Genomic DNA, 12,639 nt, shown 5'->3' with positions numbered 1-12,639 from the left:
TGATCACTTGATGATTTCCAGTATTTGCTGTCTCCTAGAGCTCTTGTGGACACCCTCATCCATGCTCCTGGGCCCTGCTTGAGAGTTAAGCGGAGCTGATGCTGAGAGCTGTCATGGCTTGTCAGTGCTGGCGTGTCTCACACTTGGAGAGAGTCAGCTGACTCACCCATTGATTTCCCTGATGATCTGCTTCTGAGATGGGTTCAATGGTCAGGATGTTTTTGTACAGTTGCCCATGAAGACCTGATTGGGGAGGTGGTCCTGGCTTCTAGCAGGATGTATAGATGATTTCTTCAAAGGCTGTTGATAGTTTCTTCACAATATTGCATCTGGCTTCTCTGGAGTGGCAGTCCATTCGTACCATGTGGAGGATCCAGTATATCTTTTTACCTGTTCCATTTTTTTCATTAAATCAGAAGACATAGGCAGGATGAACGTTAATATTAATGAGTGATGTCATGGTTTAGGGAGAAGAAAACCATGTAGCAAGAGGACATCAATGTGTGGTCATGAACAAGGTGCTAGTCGGGTATCCAGGATGTATGCATTTGATATATGTAGGTTTCTAGACTAACAGTGAAATCTGTTCAGTAACTGGACCCAACATCCTTTGCAGACACAGTCTCTTCCATAACAAGAACATGCCTATGCTGTGTGCCTCGCTTTAACTTAGCACAGTGGTAGGCAGAACTCAACACCAATGAACAGATGGCCACCTTTGTCACCAATTATTCGTGTCTATTCCTGTCTCTTCACTTTCCTTGTGAATTCTGGTCATATTTAATTGAGTGGTAGGCCCTATTACAACAGTTACTTCCAGAATGGACTACAATTGTTCAGGTTTTCTCTTGTCTGAGGAGTCGGTCCTAGAGTTTTAGAGAATCATCAAGATGGGTGGTATTTAAATAAGATGTATACTTAAATATAGGAACCCCATGGGTTCTGTTGGTGAGCCTTTGTTTGTAAATTACAGCAGTGTGTTACGGTGGCTTGGAAATACTTTGGAAAAAGGCACAGAGGGGTCAACTGTGACAGACATCTCTTGTCTACATGATCCGCTTTTCTCTTGTGAGTATTCATGTGTGTGTTTAGGTGGTTTTTGTAAGTTTACATGTTTCTGTGAGTGTCTGTGGCCTGGTGATGATGGGATGTGTATGTTCTAGTGTTTTTGTCAGTATGTGTGTGTCCATGTGTATGTATTCATGTGAGTGCTTGTGTGTGTATGTGTATGCCTGTTTATTGTGTACTGAATATGTATGTAGAGCCCAGAGAGCAATGTTTATGTCTTCCAAAATCATTCTCCACCTCATTTTTTGAGATAGAGGCTCTTCATTGAACATGGAGCTTGAGAATTTGGCTGGTCATTAGTCCAGGAACCCTTCTGTCTCTACCTTCTAATGGTAGCATGAGAGACACATACTCATGAGGTTTTTATGTGGGTGCTGGTGCTCTGATCTCAGGTTCTCAGGACTGTGTGACAAACACTCACCTCTGATCCATCTCTCCAGCCTCGGTATATTCTCATGGACATTTTAGTCTCAGGATGAAGGGCTGAAGAATTCCACTCTAGCCAGAAGTAATTTTGGGCAGAGGACCATTTTGCTCACTAAGCTTCATCAGAATCATGAATCTGAATAGGATGGATTCAAAGATGAATACAATAGAGTTAGTTTGTTTTACAGAAGAAGAGGTAAGAAGACAGGTGGCTTTGATTCTGTCACTTTGTGATAAAGGCTAATGGGGGACAAGAAGGCAATCCATCACTAATGTTTTATATGTACCACTACAGGGTCCATGGTAATGTTTAGCTTTATTGAGGAACATTAAAAAAAGAAGGAAGAATTCAAACTGTGCCTATTTATGAGTTATGGTGCAGATGCATTTGAGTGACGAACAATATAAGTCACTGTTTTCTAGGACCTCTGGAGTGCATAAGATACTTTATTTGTAGCTTATATTCATTACTATGTTTGAGTCTTGAGGGTCGTTAACACACACAAAACTGTTTATTTGTAAATCATGTAGTCCAAATGACTTGTAATATGGTTAGAGAATTCCTCAGCTTAGCCCCCCCCAAAAAAAAAATAACTGTGGGAATTTAGCACAACCATGCAGCTGTGTTTTTATCATTGGATGTCTTTGCTCACTCAACAGAAGAGAAGACACTTTATCACCAACTTGGCCACATGAAACTGTGCCAGTCAGCAGACCTCTCTCTTTGCATGTTTAAAGTCTGGTATTGGTTAGAGTAACAAAATGGAGAAATTGTCAAAGGTTTCCAGGCCATTACAAGTCCTTGAGAACTTTAGGGCAGACATATGTGATAGTGGCTACAAGCTATACAATTTTGGATATAAATTGTCTGGCTTAGCCATCTTTAAGACCACCATAAAAGCACTGTAGAAACTCTGCCAGATATCTGAGAATCTCGTCCACAGATGACTTCCCAGTTTTGCACAAAGCCCTCTTCTTTCTTCTCTTGCTAGTCCTTATTAGAGTAACATGCCCACAAAGGAATGACATTTTTAGAAGGGTTGTTTCAACAGAACCAGTTCCAGGCCGTCAAGTGTCCTTCATCTTTTCCTTAAGAGTTCCTGCTGTTTTAGGGAGACAAGCTGCATACTGCCCACAGGGTAAGGCAGAAAGAACACCAGTGCCACCACCTGGATGCAGGGAGAAAGAGGCAATGCATATCCGAGGTGCTCAGGGTCTGCGTGGGGATCAAGCCATCTTGCCTGGTTTGTCCCCTTGCCTTTCTGTCTCATTTCTAGTCATGGTGTCTGTGTCTATTTTTCTTCTTTGTATGTTCTTTTATTTTCTGCACACATGTTAATGCCCCTCTGCCCCAACTTTTTGTTTCTGTTTTTCTGTTTAGGAATAAGTCCAGAAAATGGTGGGGGGCATGCTAAGTTGGGACATGAGGGAGCTGAGAATTGGGGCACACTTTGAAGGACTCATCCAGTGGGTTTTATGTCTTCATGCGTGGTTTATGTTTTCTCCTCAACACACAGGAAAAGCCTCTTGATGAAATCGGGTTTCACGCTGTTTGAACTGTAAGAATCAAGTAATATTAAATTGTTTGTCCTGAAGTTAAGGGGCTAGTGACAATTTTCTTTCTCTATGAGAAACAAAACAAAGCAAAACAAAACAGTGCACTATCTCACCCGCCTTTAAGACATGTGAGCTATGTCAAGATGCACAGTCTTTGTCTGTGTGATGTGACCCCACAGACTAAGTAAGGATCAGGGCAACTCTTAACAAATGGCCCTTAGAGAAGTCATTTTTAACCAGTGGGTTGAGACCTCTTAGGGGGCTTGAATGACCCTTTTACAGGGGTTGCATATCAGATATTCTGCCTACCAGATATTTATACTAAGATTCATAACAGTAGCAAAATTATAGTTATGAAATAGCAACACAAATGGTTTCATGGTTGGGGGTCTAACCATAGGAACTATTGAAGGGTCATAAAATGAAGAACTCTATTAAAGGGTCATAGCCTTATGAGGGTTAAGAACCACTTGCTTAGAGTAATTAGGTTGAGGCAAAAACCGTAGGCAGGCTTTCTTGGCCTCTGTAGAGATTTTCCCCTCGACAGTTCCAAAGACCTCCAGCTTCTACAGACAGTTTTTCAAGCCATTGACCAGGTGTCAGGCCCAGAATTACAAAAAGAAAGTGAAATAAGTTCTAAATTAAGGCCCAGAATTACAAAAAGAAAGTGAAATAAGTTCTAAATTAAGGCTAGTTTTTTTTTTTTTTAAAATGTCAATGATGTCAAACATTCGGTTTTAGTAATTCACTCCAGGCTTCCATGGATACCAGTGGTTCTCTGAGAATAACCCATGAGCCATAGGTACAGAGGTGGGATGATGGAGCTGTGTGTTTCTGTGGCATGTGTGTGTGTGTGTGTGTGTGTGTGTATAAATGTCTGTGTATGACTGTGTGTATGTCTGTGTGTGAATGTGTACTGATATAGCACCTCTATCTGTTATAAATGCTTTACTTTTTATCTACAGTCTGAATTCATGTCCTGTGATACACTGATTTCGGCACAAAAATTTCTGAGCATTGTTTTTGTATACACAGTTATGACTGATGGACTTCTAAGGATGACTGGGACCCACAAAGAAAGGTGTGGGTTTGGTTCCCTGACCCAGGCCTTCATAAACAGCGCTGATTCATCTCTAGCACCAGTAACCCTGACTCTTGTACTCCCTATGTATTTTGAATGGTTTGATTTTGTTCTGACTTTCAAAAACTCCCTGGTTGGGCTAGGATTCACTTTTGTTAGGCTGGAGGTTTTGAACAGGAACTTAGCTAGTTTCCCTCTGGAGGAATTGTAATACAACTACAAGTCAAGTGTTCAGTTTGATGGCCACATCTCAAAGCTTAGAAGAGTTGAGTACACAAGTTCTAATTCCTCTTTGAACTCTTTATAACACCTTAGGTAAGGTTGCATGCACAGCACCTGTCCAGCAAATACTGTTTGAACAGAACCTATAAATTCTAGAGCTGAAGTGTCTAACTGAAGCTTTAACTAAATAATGCCCCATGACCTGACAATATCCACCTGTGTAAACGTGCTTCTGATCATGGAAATGAGATGGCAGGGTCCTGGGGAATCTCTCCTTTTCTCCTTCCCTCTCTCCCTCCTTCCCTTCCTCCTTCCTTACCTCCCTCTCCTTCCCTCTCTCCCTCCTTCCCTTCCTCCAGTCCTTTCCTTCCTCTCTCTGTCCTTCCTTCCCCTCTTTTCCCCTCCCCTCCCTCCCTCCCTCCCTCCCTCCCTCCCTCCCTCCCTCCCTCCCTGTCTCCTCTCTGTTATCTCTCCTCCTTCTTTCTTTCTGTGCTTCTTCAGCTTGCCTTCTTTTTGCTCCTCCTACCGGGACTTCTTCAACACCTTCTTGACAAAGAACTGATTTCACTTTTGGCAAACTTCCCCCTAGGGACTGAGAACTTAACATTTTACTCTGCAAAACCACCGAATTGATTTTTGGTAGCACTAAAAAGGATAACTCGTTGGCTGAAACACATTTCAAATAGTTTTGAAATACCTAACATAAAGGGTAAAGTCACTCTTTTGGCTCCTGTTGAGTAGCATAGGCACAGTCTTTGCTGAGAGAAGCAGGCCTTCCTGCTCTGGTCCCCTGGCTTTATCACCACAGGACAGAATGCTCAGCATGAAACCCTAGGAGTTAATCCTGTGGGGAGATGGTGAGTGCATGGTGGGGGACAGGAAAGCCCAGGAGAAGTAAACCTCCAGCTGAGGCCCACTTCCCACAGTACCACCTCTGAGTAGTCTGTTGAGAAAGTTAAAGAGCTGTGAAGACTTTCATGGGCCACACAGTGCTGTGCTTCATTTATCTCCTAGACATATCGACTTTTTCTTTTATTGAACGTAGATTTTTCACATAATATGTTCTGATTATAGTTTCCCTTCCCTCTCTTCCTCCTAGTTTCTCCCCACCTTCCCTCCCATCTGACCCACACTCCCATATTCATTAGAAACAAACAGGCTTCTAAAGGATAACAATAAAATATAGTAAGATATAACAAAAATTAATGCATTGGAATAGGACAAAACAAACAGAAGGAAATTAGGCCAAGAAATGAAATGGCACAAGAAATGATACAGGCACAGAGACTCACTTGTTTATGCTCAGGAATCCCATAAAAGCACAAAGTTGCAAGATATACACACACACACACACACACACACACGCACACACGCACACACACACAAACGTTTGCAAAGGGCCTGTAGGATATGAAAATAGAAAACAATAAGAATAAACATTTTTACAAGATTAAAATTGGAAAAAAAATAACCCTGATACTACATTGTGAGACAAGACACCTCCAAATATTCTCATGAGTTCGTTTTCTGTAGACCGTCTATTGCTGGGCATTGCTATTCTTAACAGTGGTTTGTTTCCCCAGTAAAATGCCTTTGGTAAAAATTAAATTTTCAATTTAAAGTGGTTATCAATTGGAGACATCTTCTGGTCTAAGGATGTGGGCTTGTGTCCGCTTTTCAGCGCTAGAACTTTATCCAGTTCCGACCTGTGCAGGCCCTGTACATGCTGCCTCAGTCTCTGTGAGTTCATCTGTGCACTGATCCGTTGTTTTCGAAGACCTTGCTTTCTTGGTGTCCCCCATCCCCTCTGTCTTTTACACTCTTTGCTCCACTTCCTTTCAAGGCTTGATGGGAGGGATTTGATACAGACATCCTGTTTACAGCTGAGTGTTAGGTCTCTCATTCTTTGCATATTGTATCTCTTTGACATTTCCTAATATGATCACATTGATAATTGAGATTAGTCATCTCTCTCTCTATGTTTATAAAAGTACATCTTACAGGTGATAGGTTCCGTAGAAGAATTCAGTTTATAATTTGAGACAAATGTTGGCAATCATATAAAGTTATATAATCTAAAAGCATAATCAAGATATAGACTACTTCTATCACTAACAGAAAGTTCTCTCTGTATCTTGAAGTCAATGTACTTAAGACAGCCTTAGGGAACTACGTTTTTATTTTAGACCACCATAGTCTTGCCTATTCTAGAACTTCAGATAAATGAAATTATACAGTTGGATTTAGTTTATGTAAAATTTGAGACCTAACTATATTGTCATATATATATAAAATTTCTTTTTTTGGTGGTAACAAGTTGATCAGTTGATCAAAATTGATTTGTTCATATGGAAGCTTATTATTTTTGAGTATTTTTCAGTTTGGGTTTTTATGAATAAGGTTTCAATGACTGCTCACTTAAAAGTCTCTTGAAGGATGTGTTTTTGGGAAAATATTGTGAGGTTGATGTGGTGGTTTGAATAGGTATGGCCCTCATAGACTCATGTATTTGAATGCTTGGCCCATTGGGAGTGGCACTATTAGAAGGTATGGCTTTATTGGAGTAGGTGTGGCCTTATTGGAGGAAGTGTGTCACTGTGGGGATAGGCTTTGAGGTCTCCTATGTTCAAGCTACACAGAGCCCAACGTGGCACACAGTCTCTGTCTGCTGCCTGCAGATCAAAATGTAGAACTCTCAGCTTCTTCTCCAGCATCATGTGTACTCAAAGGCCACTCTGTTTCCTATCATAATACTAATGGACTAAAACTCTGAAGCTTTAAGCCACCCTCAAGTAAATGTTTTCTTTTATAAGAGTTGCCATGGTCATGGTGTCTTTCCACAGCAATAAAACCCTAATTAAGGCAGTTGATAAACTGTTTCCCAAAATAGACGTTTCATTTTTCATTCCAACTAGAAACTTGAGAGTTGGAGTTACGCCACATCCTTGTCAGCACTTATTGTTGTCAGTGTTTCTAAGTTTGACCACTCTAGGAGGTTTTTGTGGTGCTTTATTAATAATTTATTTTGCATCTCTCTGGTGACCAACAATGTAAAGAACCTTTAGCTAGGTTTTGTTGCTCAGTTGTGAGTCTTCTGTTGTAAGTGTTTAATTTCCTCTCACATTTGTACGGAGTTGTAATTGAGTTAGGAATTCTTCATAGGGTTGATGAGATGGTTCAGTGGGCAAAGTCATTAGGCTTGGATGATCTGAGGAAGTCTATTTTTAATTTCTAGAAGCCATATGTAATGCTTTCATATATATATTTAGGTAGGTGCTTTATGTATTTTGCTGAAATTATGCTTGCGTGACTTAAATCATTGCCTGACCAAATGTTTTATTTTCAGAAGTTTTACAGCTTTAGGCTTTATCATATATCTAGGCTCCATTTGAGCGACTATGTTGTAGAATATGTAGATCAAAGTTCTTAGGATCTGTGTGTGTGTGTGTGTGTACACGTGCCATGTGTCATTTCATCTACGTGGTGCTCACAAGACAGTTTTGAGTATTGATATGGATGTTCTGCTTTGTCTGAGATGAGGTGTCCTTTTTGTTGTTGTTGTTGGTCTCTGCAAAAACCAGACAACCAGACACTCTAGCTTCTAGGGATTCTTCCGTGTCAGCTTCCTAACCAAAATAAAAGAAAAGAAAAGAAAAGAATGAAGGTTATCTCTGGAATGGCATTAATTTACCACAATTTTCCATTTCCTTCGTGTGGATATACGTAAGTACATATCTATATCTGTATCTGTACACACACACACACACACACACACACACACACATACACCTCACCAAGTGCAGTTGGTGCTGCACACATGCACACAGGTGTGGGAGTATCCACAGGAGTGTGTTCTACATTTACTTGTCTATTTTTAATATAAGTCTGTTATTATACAAGTTTTAAGAATATGTGAAAGAAACATTTCCACCCTTAGTTTACTCAGGGTTGGCCGTGTTGAGGCAGAACTCAGAGAACTGGAACACATAGTTCCGAAAGTCACAGGGCCACATAGAGTGAAAACAACTTTGCAGCAGATAGCTTGGGGTCTCAGAGTCTACACCAAGGGTGGATTTTGCTGAAACAATGGCCAGTTTTTCTAGTAACAATATTGTTGTTTGCCTGATAACATCCCCATGTCTGCCAACAGCATTCTTTCTCACTGATAGTGAGAGACAGAAAGGAGTCAGATCCATGATACTGGGTATTTGGGAAACACTTTCCCATTCTATAGGACAAACAATCTTACCTACTTGAATCAACTTGAAAATCTATGCATCTCTCTACAGAGTCACTGTTTATATTTAAGATTTATTCATGTGAATATTTTGATGACTCTTCTTTGCTTTATTTTGTTCAGTATTAGTTAATATACAGTACAATTCGGTTCTCAGGTGTTGGTTTGATGAACTGTGTTAATGACGATACTGAACCAGCGAAGTTCTTCTGTGACTTTCTCATCATATCCCACCCTTCCTCAATAGTTTTCTGACTTCTGTCACCACAGATTGATTTCTTTCTTATTTATGTTTTTTTATGAATGGATCAGATTGTGGTAGAGAGCCATAAATCTTTGACTTCCAAACCTCCTTTGATATTTCTTGCTCACCACTTCTTGGCCTTATGGCTAAAATCAAGTGTGATATTTCTTGCTCAGACAATAACTCTGGGCAGCCATCAACCACTTATACAAATGGGTCCTTAATTCACCAAATATAAACTCAAGTTGCCTTTTCCTTGCTTTTGCTGAGTTTTTCTTAATGGAAATGTCTGGCTCTTCTGGAACATTCTCAGGATGAAGGTTGTGAAATCAGGGAGCCTTATGCTGCCTCCCTGAAAGCTCCCGTAGCTGGTTTTACACTCTTACACAATGTATCAGTTTGGTCTTTGTTACCTTCAGTTTCTGTAATCTCAGAATGGCTCTAATTCCAATTGCCCCTGCACACATTGCTTTGTTAAGAATCTTCTTCCAAGGTGAGCACATGTTGTCTGGATATCCTTCCATATTGATCCACATCTCCCTTTCCATCCTTGTGGTTATCCCAGATTTCTGTTCCACTGTTTGCACTGTTACACAGGTCACCTAATGCACCCCACACCAGCTGCTCCAGGGAATTATCAGGACTTTGCATACTTGCCTTTTCAAATGTGGACTCAGTCTCTTTCAATCCATAAGGTAGTAACAAAGACAAGGCTATACTATTAAGCAGAGCTATATCAAAGCCTTGGAGGGAACAAAAGCACACCGTGATTGTTCTTGGGACCAGGACAGATTCAGATTCTGCAGAGAATGAAGTTTATATAATTTGAAAGCCATCTATATGGACAAGAATATGGGAACATCATACTTTTTTCAAATGAAATATTATATGACCGTGTATACAGATTCTAAACCTCCTCCTAAGATTCCTGTAGAGCCCGTATAAAGTGATAAACCCGAGAGATCCATCTTTATCAGTCTCATGGTTTATTCATGACTGCTTCCAGAAGTTTTCCTATCCAAAGTCTCATGACTCACATGGTACAACCATGCTACCAAAGTCTGATGAGGGTTTTGAAATCCTTTTGGATAGCTTAAAAACTCACATTAGCCAGTGGGTCCCGAAGCTAGGATGATGTTGTCCCAGTCTGTTTAGGGCAGTGTGAAAGACAGTCTTTTGTTCTTCTTGTCCATTAGCCACGTGTTTGTGAGAGGATGCAGATAGTGTTTAAGGAATATCACTGTTTTTTTGCAACATCAGGGGATGTACACATAAGAAATGGTTAACATTTTTGAACTCATGGTCTTGTTAATAGACTCTCTTTATACGCTAAAGACTGTTCCAATCAAACATGCTTTCCAAAGAACTGTTTATACTGTTCTGCCTTCCATCTGTTTGACAGGATCTCTCCCAGGACTAAAGGAAGCCCTTCCTAGAGATAAAAGGCACTTTCTTCTGAAATACCACAGCCGTTTTCAAATGCCCTGAAAGATAATTCTGTGGCTTTAGAAATCTAAGTTGTAATTCTTCCACGGTGCTCTCACACACTGTACAACAATGCTATCGAGTCTTGAGGTAGTCTGAAGAGAAAATTAAGCCATGTCAGCAAATGTGTCTCACAATCTTGAAAGACTCCAGATGTCACAATTGGACAAACAAAGCAAGACACCTTCCAGTTAAAAGTATTAAACTAGCGACAATTCTCTATTTCTTTTATTAGTGACCTTAGGGATGGTAAATTAGCACCCACAAATAAATGTTCTTGGACCAAAATATCAGCCAATCCCCTCTGCTATTTTATCCACCTGAAGTGAGTGAAAACAACACAGGAGTTGGTGAAGAAGGAAAGAGCACAGGCTCAGCCAGCCATAAACAAGTGTAAACTCAACAGTTCACAGAGCCAATATTAAATATCCAAGGCAAAATTTAAAATTCTTGTAAATATATAATGGTAATTGTTAAGGAAGCTAGATAACACATATAAAACAGTTTCTGCAAAAACTATAGAGTATATATAACCCAATACCTTAAAAATCATTATTAGTCTACAATGTTGGCATTAGACCCAGGTTCTATGATTTCATTAAAGGAGCAATGACTGTATTTACTGTCTGCCCACAGGGTGTAGTGCAGTGTCCAGCAATTTAAAGACATGCTTCTTGTGAAATATGTTTTCCTTTTGTTGTTACCTAGTTTAAGGTCTCAAACCCAAGTCTTTTGTTGACTATCGTCAAAATATTTACCAGTCTAGTTTAATCCGTGAACTTTCCCACTAAGAATTTCTTTTTCGGTTGATCTTTTTAAAAAGAAAAGAAAGCTAGTGGCAAATTTCAGTTTCAATTCAAGCTATAAATCCATGAAATGTTGGCCTTCATGTGCCTTTTAAAAAGATCTGTTATATATGTACTAAGTTAAATAATTTTATGAGACTGAAAAATAATCTCAGTAAGTGACAATGACATCAACAAAAATCACATACTGAGTGTTTCAGAAAGTTCAATCATGTGCTGGGCTGAAATAATGCTTGACTAGCTCTAGAACAGAGAAGACAAAGACAGCATCCTCCTTGACACAAAGCAACGATGCAAGAAATCAATGACAAAAATCTACATGCATGCTTCTTAAAGCACTGCTAATGACAACATGCTCTAAAGGGACAGCAGAGTCCAGTGATATTCAGCTGTCATCCTCACCTCTGATATGTTTAGTTTTGTCCAGCTATTTTATTGAAAAGCTTGAAGGTAGGGGAAGGATAAGGATGTCAATATGATCCGATGTCTTCCGGATCACTAATAAGCCCCTCCCCTCTGCTGCTTTTGCCTGGCATGTACTTTTATTATTTTATTTATTTTTTATTCAATATTTGATTTATTTACATTTCAGATGTTATCCCCTTTCCCCATTCCCCCCGCGCACACACACTCATTAATCCCTATCCCATCCCTTCTCCTCCTTTTTTGGTTTTATGCTGTTTAAATTACATACAAGTATTAAGGTCAGTTCTAGGTTGAGGAACTAGCAATACAATAGATGCAAATAGTCAAGAAACAAGCAAGACAATAAACCCAGATAGTCAAAGAACATGAAGGACAATAAACAGTCCCATGATCACTCCTGTGATCACTGTTTCTAAGGGCTTATCAGGATGACCAAAATATCTGAGCCTACTTTCCTGTCCTTGCCCAAAGTCATTTTCATGCCTGAAGTCTACTTCTTTTTACTAGCTTAAGATTTAGATTCCTGCCTGTAATTACTTCTTTGTTCTAGCCTAGGATTTAGATTTCTGTCTGAAATTACTTCTTTGTTCGAGCCTAATGTCAGATTCCTGCCTGCAGTTCATTTCATTGGCCTTGGCCTATGTCAGATACCTGCCAGGCAGCCCCCAAAGCTCTCCACATCTCCCCCTTTTTTATTGCATAAACCAGACTGAGCCTGTCTTAGATCAGTCTGACAAGAATGCCTTCCTTACCCATCGTGGAATATGCATTATCAAAAGCAATGCACTTCTGTCTTTGGTTGATAAGGCTCTGTGTAGAACCGTACCTGTCCTTGGCTTGCCAGCCTGTTAATTTAATAACTGTCTGGGGGTCCATTTTCAGTTTCAATGGCATGTACTTTTATTATCCAGCACATTCTTTTTGGCTTCTCAGGAAAGAGGTCAGCTGGTTGTTAATATTCTGAACAGCAACCCATCTTTGCAAACTAATAGGGAAGGATGTTTGGCCATGGCAGAAGGTTGGGTGCAAGTAAGTACAACACAAGAGGTGTTGGCATTTTGTTTAGGCTCTGCCCCACAGTTACTTG

The sequence above is a fragment of the Grammomys surdaster genome, unplaced genomic scaffold, assembly GCF_004785775.1.
Source record: "Grammomys surdaster isolate TR1022 unplaced genomic scaffold, NIH_TR_1.0 174, whole genome shotgun sequence".
In the NCBI taxonomy this organism is placed as follows: Eukaryota; Metazoa; Chordata; class Mammalia; order Rodentia; family Muridae; genus Grammomys; species Grammomys surdaster.
The sequence above is the reverse complement of the archived record's forward strand: the minus strand, read 5'-3'. Positions refer to the sequence as shown.